Source organism: Prinia subflava, chromosome 4 (assembly GCF_021018805.1).
Source record: "Prinia subflava isolate CZ2003 ecotype Zambia chromosome 4, Cam_Psub_1.2, whole genome shotgun sequence".
NCBI classification, from domain to species: Eukaryota; Metazoa; Chordata; class Aves; order Passeriformes; family Cisticolidae; genus Prinia; species Prinia subflava.
This window is the reverse complement of record NC_086250.1, coordinates 69,977,702-69,990,407: the sequence shown is the minus strand read 5'-3', so window position 1 is coordinate 69,990,407 and position 12,706 is coordinate 69,977,702. Positions and strand designations below refer to the sequence as shown.

Genomic DNA, 12,706 nt, shown 5'->3' with positions numbered 1-12,706 from the left:
TTGCATCAGACACCAGACTAAATGAGAACTGTATTTCCAGCCACCAGTCAGGCAATACCCCCAGATACACCTTTGGGAGTAGATTAAAAAGAACTCCAAAGTGAGCTTTTCAGCAAAACTCTGAGATGCCGATGAATTACAAGGTGTCAAAGAACGACTGAAAAAGAGAAACCAAGAGCTGGGGTTATGGGCACACAGGGAACCAGCTATTCACACAAGATATGCTAAAGCAAAGACAGGCAGTAGGGAAGGTGTGTGTCCAGAATATCTGATGGGGAGGACTGGTCCTGCTTATGAGAGGAGCCTCCAAATCCTGCGTGACAGAGAGGACTGTGCTGGCAGCACCAGTGGCAAATGCTCTGTAAAATGTGTGACTAAAAGTAGGAAAGAAGTTTACTGCCAGAGGCCAGGCAAAGCAGGATGTAATAAGACTGTAAAAATATATGGGATTTTTTCAACTTTTACTACTCTGGAGGCATATTCTAGAAGACTAGATATGATGGTTATAAAACAGAAAGGAGGAGAGTGTTCTGCTGTGGATTTCTCACTCCCAGATTTTAAGGCTGCTCCTATGGCAATTTAAAAGAAGGAATGGACGTGTGTGAGCAGTTATATTAGAACTGAAAGAGATGAGGAGCATGTCAAGTGTCTGGCATTCATTAGCTGGACCATGGTAGGACTGTCTGCTGGAGCAACCACAGCTGCAATTAAAACCTACAAAAACCACGTGAGTGTCACAAAAAAATCACTGGTGCAAGCAAATTACCAAGGCAGGTGATTCAAACCCCCACTGAAGGCTGTTCAGGCAAAATTAGAAATTTTTTGTTCCTCACCCCAAAGGAATCTGCTAATGAAAGAAAAAAAAAAAAAGGTATTTTTAAAAATGAAGATCATAAACCAGCTCAGACCAATATGGTTGCTGGTCTCTTCACAAAGTGCTCAGCAGAAGTACTCCAAAAATATGACCCTTTTCCCACTGCCACTACAGCACTTCATCTTTATTCTTTGTTGACATGAAACTTGCTAATGAATTAAGTGTATTATAGACTCCAAGTATTCTGAGTGCAGCTAACCTCAGAACATACACATCACTCATCCCCAGTGTATATTAAGTTTCAATTAACCATGAAACTAGAAGCAATCAGTTTACTGAAAGTCAAAAAAACCCACTTCTCCTTTGGTAGAGAACACTTCCATAAATATCATTAATAATAAATTAGCTAAGTATCAGGACTTTATATCAGGCTTGTTAAATGTGAGAGGAGGGGAGACGCCAGCTGAAGCTAAACCTTGGGGGATGTGGCTGTTTTAATTTTTGCCAGGGACCAAACAAGGATGGAAGATAACTTGGGTCTACCAAAAAAAATTCAAAGAATGGAGAGAAACAGAGAGATCAATTTAAATACAACAAATTCATCATCTTAAAGAGAGCTCAGGGGTAACAATATAAATACCAAGAAGAAACGTAATCCTCTTGGTACTGTAGTTAAATCTTGTGATGCCTCTATGATGATGATAAAACAAAGTTATGAGCTGATAAAAAGCTGAAGGTGCACAATCAGATAACAACAGTATTTGCCTTTTTTTTTTACACAGCCAAGCCTCAAATCTGCCACCAGACCCACGGGAGGGACTCAAATCCCTGGATCATGGAATTTCCCACCAGAAATGGAAAGTGGATGGGCAAATCAGCAGGAACCTGCCCAAGGTGACTGCAATGCAACCAGGACCCAGCTGGGACTGGGTTTGAGTCCACTTCAGTTAGAAGGGGGAAATACAGAATCTATGAAGCACATTCAGCAACATCATCAACATTTTTGGGTTTTTAAACTCTATTTTAATGTATTTTTTTGCTTAAGCTATGGACAACTTACTGATTTTGAAACGTCATGTCGAGATCATCTATGGATCTATTAGAGGCCATTACTTGGCTTATTTTGGGAATAACTAATTTACCAGTTATGGTAGGAGAGCACTTCAGTATTTTCCCAACACCATGTGACAACAAGACCAAACTCTTAAGCAAACACCAGCTTCAAAATAGCTCTGAGCTTTAGTGTTGATATAACTAACTAGCAAAGAAAGCTGACACAGGGTATTAATTTTTCGCTTCTTATTAATTGCTGCTAATTAACACTTCAAACAGAGTCCCCAGCCATACTGTTAACAGTAGCACTCAGGCTGGCCTGCAATCATCAACATCACACAGGCAGCACACATCACTGTACCCCAATTCCTCTGCCAGTGTGAAACCCACTGGAAACCAAAGCCAGAACCACAAGCCACACTGCCAGCCTGGGAACAAGGTGATGGGAAACAGCACCAAAAGAGGCTCAAGGTGACATTACACCAGGCAGGAGCACAAAGGAAAATTCTGTGAAATGCATTTGAAAGAGCAGGGAGGGGGGAAATTCCCTGGTTTCAGATCCCTTGCTCATTGTTTCTGCACAGTGGTGGTTCAGACTGATCCGATTCTTCCCCCCACGCAGCTCCCATTCCCTTGGCATTTAATTCAGATCCAGGCTCTTAACTCACAGGCAGGAAAAGCCAGGCAATATAATGAAGAATCTCTTTTATTTCCTTCTTCCCACGGCTGTCAGTCTCAGCCTTGCCTTTATCTCCAACGTGCTGCCTTGTCATCAGTATCAATATTGGCTCTTTGTACAAGCACAGCCTTGGCTTCCTCGCACCTTTTTACGTTTCTCATCTCCTGTCAGCTCCATCCTGGTTTTCCTTCCTTTGGAGTGATTCTCTGCAGGGAGAGGTCCCTCACCCACACACAAATCCAGCACTCCTAGGGCTCTTCCTTAAAGCTACTCCTGAAGAACTTTCTCCCTCCCATTGCACTCTTGGTTAATCAGGATTGACACAAGGAAGACAAAAAAGGGTCCTGCGTTCTTGAAACCTCTTGCCTGAACTGTGTGTGCCAATGTAATGCTGAGTCCTGAAGAGTGGAGAAATAAATTCCATTGCTTTCCCAAAGATCTGGGATTGATTCTGGTCCCTCCAAAATCCAGCAACAGACACTGACTGGAGGTCTCTCAGCACGGAGACCCTTGAGAGTGGCAGCAGGTCTGCAGGGTCAGAGAATCACAGAATGTCCTGAGCTGGAAAGGACCCACCAGAATCATCAAAGTCCAATCCTGGCCCTACACAAGACAGCCCCAACAATCCCACTACATATCTGAGAGTGTCCAAACACTTCATGGTCTCTGTCAGGCTTGGTGTTGTGACCAATTCCCTGGGGAGCCTGTTCCAGTGCCCAAACACCTCTGGGGGAAAAACCTTCTCCAAATATCCAGCCTATACCAAGCCAAGAAAAATCACATCCAAAGATGACTGACTCAAAAGGTCCAAGTCAGACACCTGAAAATCAGATGAACAACCCTCAGGGGGTTCCTGTTCTTGCACAGCCCCTGTTAATATTTTAAATATCCAAATTCCCCAGCAGACAAGCTGAATCAGTCATAGAATGGTTTGGGTTGGAAGAGGCCATAAAGATCATCTGGTTCCAACCCTGCTGCCGTGGGCAGGGACACTTTCCAGCAGATCAGGTGAAGGGAGATGCTCAGATGCCATGTGGTACTGTCCTGTTTGTGGAGCAGGATGAAAGGGATCTCATCCCTGTGGGACACGATCCAGGATGCACAGCTAGTGGCAGCCTGCCACAATATTTACATCCCTGAGCATCTGCACAATGCAGTGGAGCTCACTCAAAAGGGCTATTGAACACATCAGCAACAGTTTCACCTCCTAGAAAAAGGGCCTGTCTCTCCTCTCAGACAAAGTACCAGTTGGAAACCTTTTAAGGAAACTTTTCTTCCAAATTCCTGCAAGGGCTTTTTTATTATTTATTTGAGAGCTTCTCTCGCCAAGTGTTTTCACTTATATCAACTGACAATTTCTCTTTCATATTGAAGACCCCACAGGATTTTAATAAGGGAAATTTACTGCTTTGAACGGCTCTGTGTTGTACTCTGGGGTGGAAGAAAAAGATCCCACGTACTCTGGAGAACCAGGAATGTTCACACAATATTCAAATACATAAAAACCAGCTGAATGGGGAAAGGATATAATCTGTTTTCCATGTTCTTGGTGGATTGAAGAAGGCAGCTTGGTTTAAACTGCAGAGAGGGGGCATGATTTGGGCAGGAGAAGAAATCACTTATAATGAATCTGGTGAAGAGGTGGGATACACTCTGGGAAGGGCACAGAGCTCTGCTTTTAGACGAGTTAAGATCCTGAGCTGTCCAGAAAATGATCTAGGGAGAGCTAATCCTGCCCTGGGGTAAGGGATGGTCAGTCCCAGAGCCCTTCCAGCCACTCAACAGGGCTCATCTTTCTGCTCTTGAAGTTAACATTTGTGCAGCAGCAGAAAATACATGAGTGAGCCTGGAGGGAAAAAAGGTAAAACCAGGAAATTAGGGAACCATCAGAGCAGGGATGTTCTGGATTGTCTATCACAAAGTCAGAGAAAGACAGGAACTAAACTCCCCTGAAGACACACGGTGGAGAAGGGATTGTTCAAGGTGGTGGCAGCCCCTGTAACTCAGCTGGTCCTTGCTCTCCTCTCTTCTTGCACTGGTGCCAAAAGCTTCACACTTCTGATGCCAACAGAGACAAACCTGTTCCACAAAGCAATTTTCTCATCCTCCCTACCTGGCACACTCCTGAGTCCGGGATACACACAGATATAAACGGTAGCAAGATAAGATAACAGAAAGTAAAATAAACCTAGTTAGAGACTCTTAACTTATTTACAGCAAAAAAGCCCTGCAGTATTAAAGAAAAAAAAGAGAGAGACGGATGACAGGCAGACACCCACGCTCGGGTACACATTATCATTTTAGCTGCCCTGTGTGTAAATAAAACCTAAGGACTGAGAGATGGACTTCAAGCCAAAACCTGCCACAAACCTCTCTGAAGACTTGATCAAACCTCAAAAATTAAAGCACTTTTTCATTCATTTCTCCCAAGTGAGTTGGACAATTTATAAGCAGGGGCAAGGGGGCATTGCTGCCCCACCTGTCATTGCCCCCGGGAACCCTGGGCATCCCTGCCTTCAGCACCCCACAAAGCCTGTGTCCCAAGCACAGGGAGGTCACCACATACTAATCTTTCCTGTCACCTCACAGAGTGTCTGTCACCTTCTTCAGGACTCAACAGGCAATTTCCACAATGTTGCTCCCCACTTTGGTAAAGCACTTCTACCCACGCTAAGCACCCAACATACACCAACCACTTGGAAATATGGCATTTTTAAATTTGGGCATCTTTTAAAGCTCTCAGCTGAACCAGGGCCATGAAGAAAATTGGGACAATGTCCTTGATGCCCTTTAGAACAGGAGAACGATCTGAAGGAAGAAGCACAGTAGCAACCATGTGCAACACTCTGTCTTCTCCTACCTCTGTGTTTGAAACTGAGCTGAAACCAGGCAGCCTTTGAGATGGGCAGCTTGAAGACAGAGCTGCTTTATCATCCTGGGACCCCTCATCTTGTTAGACACATCACAGAACAGAGTGATATGGGCTGCAAAGGACCGTAAAGATCACCGAGTTCCAACCCCCATCATGTGATGTTTATCACCTCCCAACACCAAGCACATGGACCAAATTAATCAGTCAGACCCCCTGAGTGGGACCAATCAGCCCAGCTACAAAAGTCACCCAGCAGGAAACACAAAACACTGTTTGCACTGACTTAATTTAGAGCCCAATTCAGAAGTCCCTCATCAGCCAAACTCCCATTGTCCAGGGCAATCAGTTCTGCCTTCTGTGTCTTTGCAGCAGCTAGAGCCGTTTTCAAAAAAAAAAAATTTAAAAATAAAAACTACAAGATGCAAACCAGAATCCAGGAAACATCTGCCATCTGATTCCAACACTTCTTAGGAAAAAAAATGACATTTTAGATCTTGGCACTGTTTGGTTCATTTAAACAGCACAGCTGATCAGCACTTGGGCTTAGTCCTGCACACACATCCCTGTCAGTGCTTTATATCCAGAAGCAGCTTCACTGACTGGCAGCATCTGCCAAATAAAGGAAAATTTAAAAAAGATCCAACCCTCACAACCATCTCCAGCCACCTCACAGCACAACAGCAGGAAGAGGAGGACCCTTCCCTTCGCCAAGCACATGTGAGGGCAGCCAGCAGAGCCCTGCCAAGGTCTATCCAGAACCAAACTGCACAAGATATTTTAACTCAGAGAGTCCTACAAGTCACATTTACACGGCTAATTCTACCCAATTTCTCCAAGGTAAAACAAACTGGATTTAATTTCATGTAAACATGGGAACTGCTGCAAAACATGAGGTTTAATGCCTCATCACCATCCCAAGAACGCATCTTGGAGCTTGATCTTGCACTTGCACTGAGCTCCCACACGCAAAACACCTTCCAAGAACCACTTAATTTCTGTTTTTCTGGAACTTTCTTTAAAGATCTGGTTTTGATGCACGTAGGAGAGCTGTGGCTTTCTGCCCAAAAGTCTCCACAAGGGACTTATGACTCTTTGGACCTTAAGGAACCTCAGCCTGTGGTTATCCTCTCTGATCTCCTATACAGCAGGGGCAGGCTGAACATCACCTCCTGGATTTTAGGAGAGAATTCCACTTCCTTGCCAAGCAAATAAATGCAAGACTTTTTAATTAACTTATAACTATTAACTCCAACTGGGTCTCAGAACTTTACCCAAGAAATGATGGCTCCTTTGCACAAGCCACCCAGTGATGCTATGACTATTAGTCATGAAAGCAGGAATTGGGAGTAAAAATAGCAGGGATTCTGCACATACTTTTTTTGAGCCTCACACTTACTCAGAATTGATCTCTGGGTCAGCTGTCAAGAGCTGCTTGGTTTTGGGCTTTTTTCCCCTTTCTTTTTATTACTATTTTATTTTAGATCAACACTTCTGATTCATAGAAATGGGAGTAGCTGCGAACACATTTTCCAAATCAGCCTTCCCAAGAATGTCTTGCTGAGGTCTTCCAAAAGGCCAATCTCAAAATAAACTTTTTTGGGAGTTTTTTAAATGTCAGTGGAGAAGTCTTTGCTCTTATTTCTGTATTGCCTTATTTTGCAACTCAAACATTTTTAACCATTGTAGGAGTCATACCCCAAGACACAGAAAAGAAAGGAAAGAGAAATCTTTTGGCAAAAAAAAACCCCATAGGATGGATTTGACAGGTTTCATCAGGGTTTTTCATGCAAAGATCAACAGTTTCAAATGATGAGTTTTAAATATTGACAAGGTACCATCAGCTACTGTAATCCTAAAAACAACCCCTGCTCCTAGGGATTAGATGCTACAATGACAGAACAAACTCATATTTGCAGATGGCATCACTATTATCACCAGCATTTCATTTTCAGCACTGAAGATCCTGCTGCACCAGCTGATGGACTAAATAAATAAACAATAAACAACATCAGCTCAGCACCAGCCAGGAGTGGCAGAAAAGCATCCCCAGTCTAAAATGTTGGCAGTTGTGGTATTTACCCCATTTCTAGTAACACTTCCATAAAGTTTTAATAAATGCTTCATTAAAACATCAACTGTCTGTCCAGCCAGTCAATTATCACTCATAATCACAGCTATATAACTGTATACTGTCTTCTACAGATGTTCTTACATCTGTGCAGAACACACTCTCCACCTCTGCGACATGGAACATCTGTTGAATATTTACAAACATTTTCTCAATATAGAATGAAATTATACTGTCTTGCTTATGTATTTACTGTCCCACTATCCTGTGCACCCCTTAAAACCATTCAAAAGGCATTTCCTTGCAGTGTACAAGGTACCAATCTCTCGATCACTCTTTGCTGCATTTATTTAAATGGCTTTTAGATTTTCACTTAGTAACAGATTACACCAAGCCTCCATCTTATCACAGGAGTTATTAGGACCTAATCCTTTATAAGCACTGAAGTTATTAGACTTGTGAGGATATTTTCATAAATAATCTGTTGAAGAGAGGAAAAAAAAAAGAGGAGGTAAAAAGCCACTTGCATCCCTGCTCACCCAGGCAACAGTCCTAACCCCAGAGAAAGAACCTGCCTCACCTGCTCTTACTTTGTTAGCAGCAAAGGAAATCAAATTTGTTTTCACCTAAAGGCTTCTACAGAGAGAAAACAAATTGCACTAAATCCTGGCCAGCACCCTTCTCTGCCACTGCAGGAAGAAACTCCTTGGAGGTTTGCCCCAGGTTCAGAGGCATCTCCAGAGACCTTCCCAAATCCCTTCCATCTCCACGTCCCGTCACACAACCAGGTGAAGCTGCTTCTCTGCTCAGACATGAAGTCACCACTCTGCCACCACATTTTCTCTCCTAGAACACCAGGGCACAAAGTGGTTTTAGAAGCTTTCCTGTCCAAGGGACAAGAAATTTGGGATGGGGAGATGCATGGGGGGCAGAGAGGGAAGATACCCTCCTCTTCTGCAATGGTTCCATCCCTTCCCACCCCTAAGAAAACTCCACTGGCAGCTCTTGGATTTTGCCACCCAAATCCCATCACAGTTTGATAACTGCCTTCCAAGCCTCTCTGCTTATAATTAATGCCATTTTCTGCTGTGCTGGTAAGAAATCACAATTTCACCCCCATCTTCTCCTCTGCCCCACTCCCCACCACCATACCCTGCAATGTGAGTTTGCTGGACCCCTCACCAGCTTGGTCCTGGCAGGGCTGGAGAAAGGAGAGGGAAATGGGTGGCTTGATGGATCAGAGCCCTTTTGGAAGGAGAAACCTCACCCTGCACGACAAGGTGTGCAAACAGCATCTCCAGCCGTTCCTGCTAAATAAAACCACAGCGAGGATCCGGGGAGCATCTCCAAGAGGCAGAGGGAAATGAGCAGCACATCAGCCACTCCTGGATCCTCCCTGGCTCCTCCATCCACACCCAGGCACTGACAACCTGGAGCATCCCATCACCACCTACCCTTCAAAACACAGATGCTCCCAAGTTCTCATCTTACAACCAGGGTGAAACAACCCCAGAGCAGCATCCTGCACGGCATCGGGGAAGTTTTCCCTGCCTCTGAGGCAGCCTCGCTCCTCCACTCCGCTGGAAAACACATTTAGAAAAGGGGAAGGGCACAAACAACTCCCTGAGAAGTCTCTGCGAACTCCTTCTCTTGCTCTGCCAGAGCCGCGATTCGCCTCCGTTCCCGTGGGGCTTTTCAGAGAGAGACGCACCTCGCCCTGCCCCAGTCACTTGTCTGTGCCGCCCCAATTTCCGCGTGGAGCAATTACCAGAGTGGTTTTGCTAAACAAAATCATGCAAAAAGAAAAAAAAACCAAAAAAACCCAACAACCCACCCCAGACATCCCCAGCTGCCTGCGCCCAGGAAGGTTTGACAGCTCCAACAGGACATCTCATCCCACCACCCGTCTACTGCTAATGCAAAATAAACCCGCGCTCTGTCTCCTGGCGCATTTCTTTTTCTTTTTTTCTTTTTTCTCATGGCGTTCAAAGGCAAATCGGCCGCGGTTCCAACTCCGCACGTCCCTTCCCAGCACACACAAATGTCCCGGTACTTTTCCCACCGCAGGGGGAGGACCCCGAATTGGGATCGCATCCTCATCCCTCCGCACCGAATTCCCCAGCGCACCTCTCCCAGCAGCAAAACGGAGTTGAACCAAACGCGTAGCACCCCGCCTTCCCTCTTTTCCTCCTCTCAAAATGTTTATTTGCAGTTTATTTTTTGAAGACACCTTAACCCGCCATGTTGAGCGAGCTTTATAAATATTCATTTACCGCAGTTCGGGAGCGCTACGGGAAAATATGTCTAGATCAGGGCTGCACATTTTGGCACAGCTGATTGCTTTCTTCTCTTTTCTTTTCTTTTTTCCCCTTCCCTCTCGCCTCCTGCAGCAGCGGGTTTTTTTTCCCCCGCAGATTCAGAAGAAACCCACTCGCACACCCAAAATAACTCTTTCCGAGAGATGTGCATCAGCCTCGTAAATCTGAAAGGAGGTCGCACGAGGGTTTGGCAGAAAAGCAGAAAAACGAGAGGCATAACTAAAAAATAAAGAAATAAAGAAATAAGGAAAAGAAAGATGGGGAAAATGGAATAATAGAAAAAAATGAAGAAAATAAAAAGAAGGGGGGAAAAGCAAAAAAAAAAAAAAAAAAGGGGGGGAAAGGGAGGGTAGAAAAGGAGGGGAAAGGAAACAGATGAGAGCATCTAAAATGAGCTCTGTGGAGGTAAAAAGCAAACCCCGCACGCCCGCGGTGCCTGCGAGCGGCAGCGCGGAGCCTCCCGGCCCGCGGGGCGCAGCCGGGGAGCGGCTCCGAGCGCCGGTCCCGGCCGGGGGCTCAGCCCCTCAGCACTTCCACAACTCCACCGCGGGCTCAGCCTCTGGAAAACGGCGGAGGGAGAACACCCACACCCATCTCTCACGCTTAAAAAAAAAAAAATTAAAAATTAAGATTTTTTTTTTAATACATCTTGGAAACGGGAAAGCGACTCTCTCCACCCCAGCGCTGCCCAACCCGATAAATAAAAAAAAAAAAAAAAAAAAAAGGAAATGCCAGCCGGGAGGGCTTGAGAGGGCTGGCTGCAGGGCGCGGTGCCTTACCTGTGCGAGTTTGGCTTATTTTGGGGTGTTTTCCCCGTTTTTCCCCCGCGGAGCGCTGCGCGGAGCGGAGCCCAGCCGTGCCCGCACCCGCGGCAGCCCCGTTCCAATATGGCATCCGCGCAGTGCGCATGCCTGCCGCTCTTTTTAGCGCTTTTTTTTCCCCTTTCTTTCTTGCCCTTTTTTTTTTTTTTAATATTTAGCAGCCAACTCCTCCGCTGACCTTTTTTTTTTTTTCCCAGCAGTTTCAAGAAAGGGAATTAAAAAACAAAATAAGAAGAAAAAAAAATCCGTAAGAACAATCACGCGTGCATCCATCCCGACCCACATCGCCCCGGCTGCGCGCCCGCGGTGCCTCCGCGCCTCGGCGGGCGAGGGCAGGGATGGAACCCAGGGATGCCGCGGTCCGGCCGCGCATTAAATGCCAGAAAATACCAATCTTTCAACAGCGGAGCGCTGCCGCCCGGCTTTGCCCTCCCCACCGCTCCCCGCAACCTTTTATTTCGCTTTTCCTCCTCGTTTCGCGTCGCCAAGAAACTTCCAGGGAGGGAGATGGGGGAAAAAGAGGGGAAGCAAAAAATGCGGCGCATCCCTCAGCCCGCCCGTTCCCTCCGCTTCGCCGGGCTCCGGCATTACCTGTTTATTCCCTGTTGCAAAAAATAAATTAAATATATCAAGAAAAGCCGGCGAAGGCACAAGGCAGGATGTAAAATCAACTGGTGGGCACCCTCCGCCCTCTTTCCCTCCGCACAACTTTCCCTCCTTTGCTCCTCGGGTTATTGGATTTTTCTTTTTTTCTTTTTCGGGTTATTTGATGGTTTTTCCTTTCTTTGGCGAGTGCGGGGGGCTCACGGCGGGATCGCTGTGCGCGCCTGTGCTGCTGCGGGGGTGTTCGCACGTACAGCCACACTGCGGGCTTTTGCACATGGCTTAGACATTCTGATACTCCCCTCTGGAGAAAATCAGCCCCGTTGCAGGGCTGGAAAACCATGCCAGACACCACTGGCCATGCCCCCACCCTCCCGACCGGTCCTGCTTTCGGGGAGGTCAGAAAAATGCCCTGGGGTGGGAGGGATGGGGACAAACCCCCATTCTGCAGCCGGGATTTCTCGGGATGCTCCGACCGCCCGCAGCTCCCAGAGCTTCCCCTACCCCGGCTTGCTCAGCAGCGGGGCTGAGGGTGAATTTAGCAGGGTTTTCGCCTCCTCCCCTCCCTTACAGCCCTGCTCGGGGACTGCGTAAAGCATCTTTGATGGGGATTTTTGGAGCTCCAGCTCCCGTCTCCCCTGCAGGCACGAGTGGTGCGATTGAGGATTCCAGTGGATGCTTTTGGAGCATCCCCCGAGGTGGGGGTCGCTGCAGGGCACACACATTCAACAGGTCTGGAGGAGAGCAGAGGGAAGGAACATCCCAATCTTGAGGCAGCAACGAGTCCTGGGCTTTGTCCCTTCCACAAATTCCTTTGGAAATAACCCAAATGCTGCTGTGTCCATCCCCACGCCCGGGCTGCCAAATTTCTGTCCCCCCTGGGTGCTCAGATGCAGGAGCTGTCCCCACTGGCCTTTCTCTTGTCATTCCCATGCCGAGGTTTGAAGTTTGCAGGTTGATTTTGTGAGCATCCCTTCCTGCAGGAGCTCTGATTTCCCACAGGTGACCCCAGCTCTTCTCTGCCCCATTGCAAGCACCTTCTCACTGGTTCTTACTGGGGAGTCACCACTGAACCTCCCAAATCCCTTTCTCTTCTCTCTCCAATCCCTTTCTCTTCCACCAGCCTCTCATGGGTTTTGTGCAAGAAGACAAGTGAGGAGTGGAATAAAGATGAAGAAACATTTTGTTTCTGGAATACACTTGAGAAGATAATAAAGACTTAGGGAAAAAAGAGCAAATATTGCAGACAGTGTTTCTTCATGACAATCCATGTTCTTGCCATTCACACTCCGACAGGCCATGGACATGGGCTCAGCCTCTCCTGTTCCAGCAGATTTCCTGGAAATCATTCTAATCAACCAGTTCCTATTTTCAGCCTTTGGGCTGGATGGGGTTTCAAAACAGCAAGGGAGCACTGTCAGAACTTCAAAATAAGACTGAAACCCCAACTAGATGCTAGGAGAACACTGAAGTCCTGT

General features: G+C 46.5%; 1 protein-coding gene across 1 annotated transcript in view; it reads right to left on the bottom strand.

Moving 5' to 3' along the window:
* Window positions 1–12,138, bottom strand: part of SFMBT2 (Scm like with four mbt domains 2) — a 107,310-nt gene extending 95,172 nt beyond the window's left edge. The window contains exon 1 of the mRNA XM_063397077.1: window positions 10,584–12,138. The gene's annotated coding sequence lies outside the window, so the exon portion shown is untranslated. The remainder of the gene's footprint in view (window positions 1–10,583) is intronic.
* Between the last annotated feature and the right edge of the window lie 568 nt (window positions 12,139–12,706).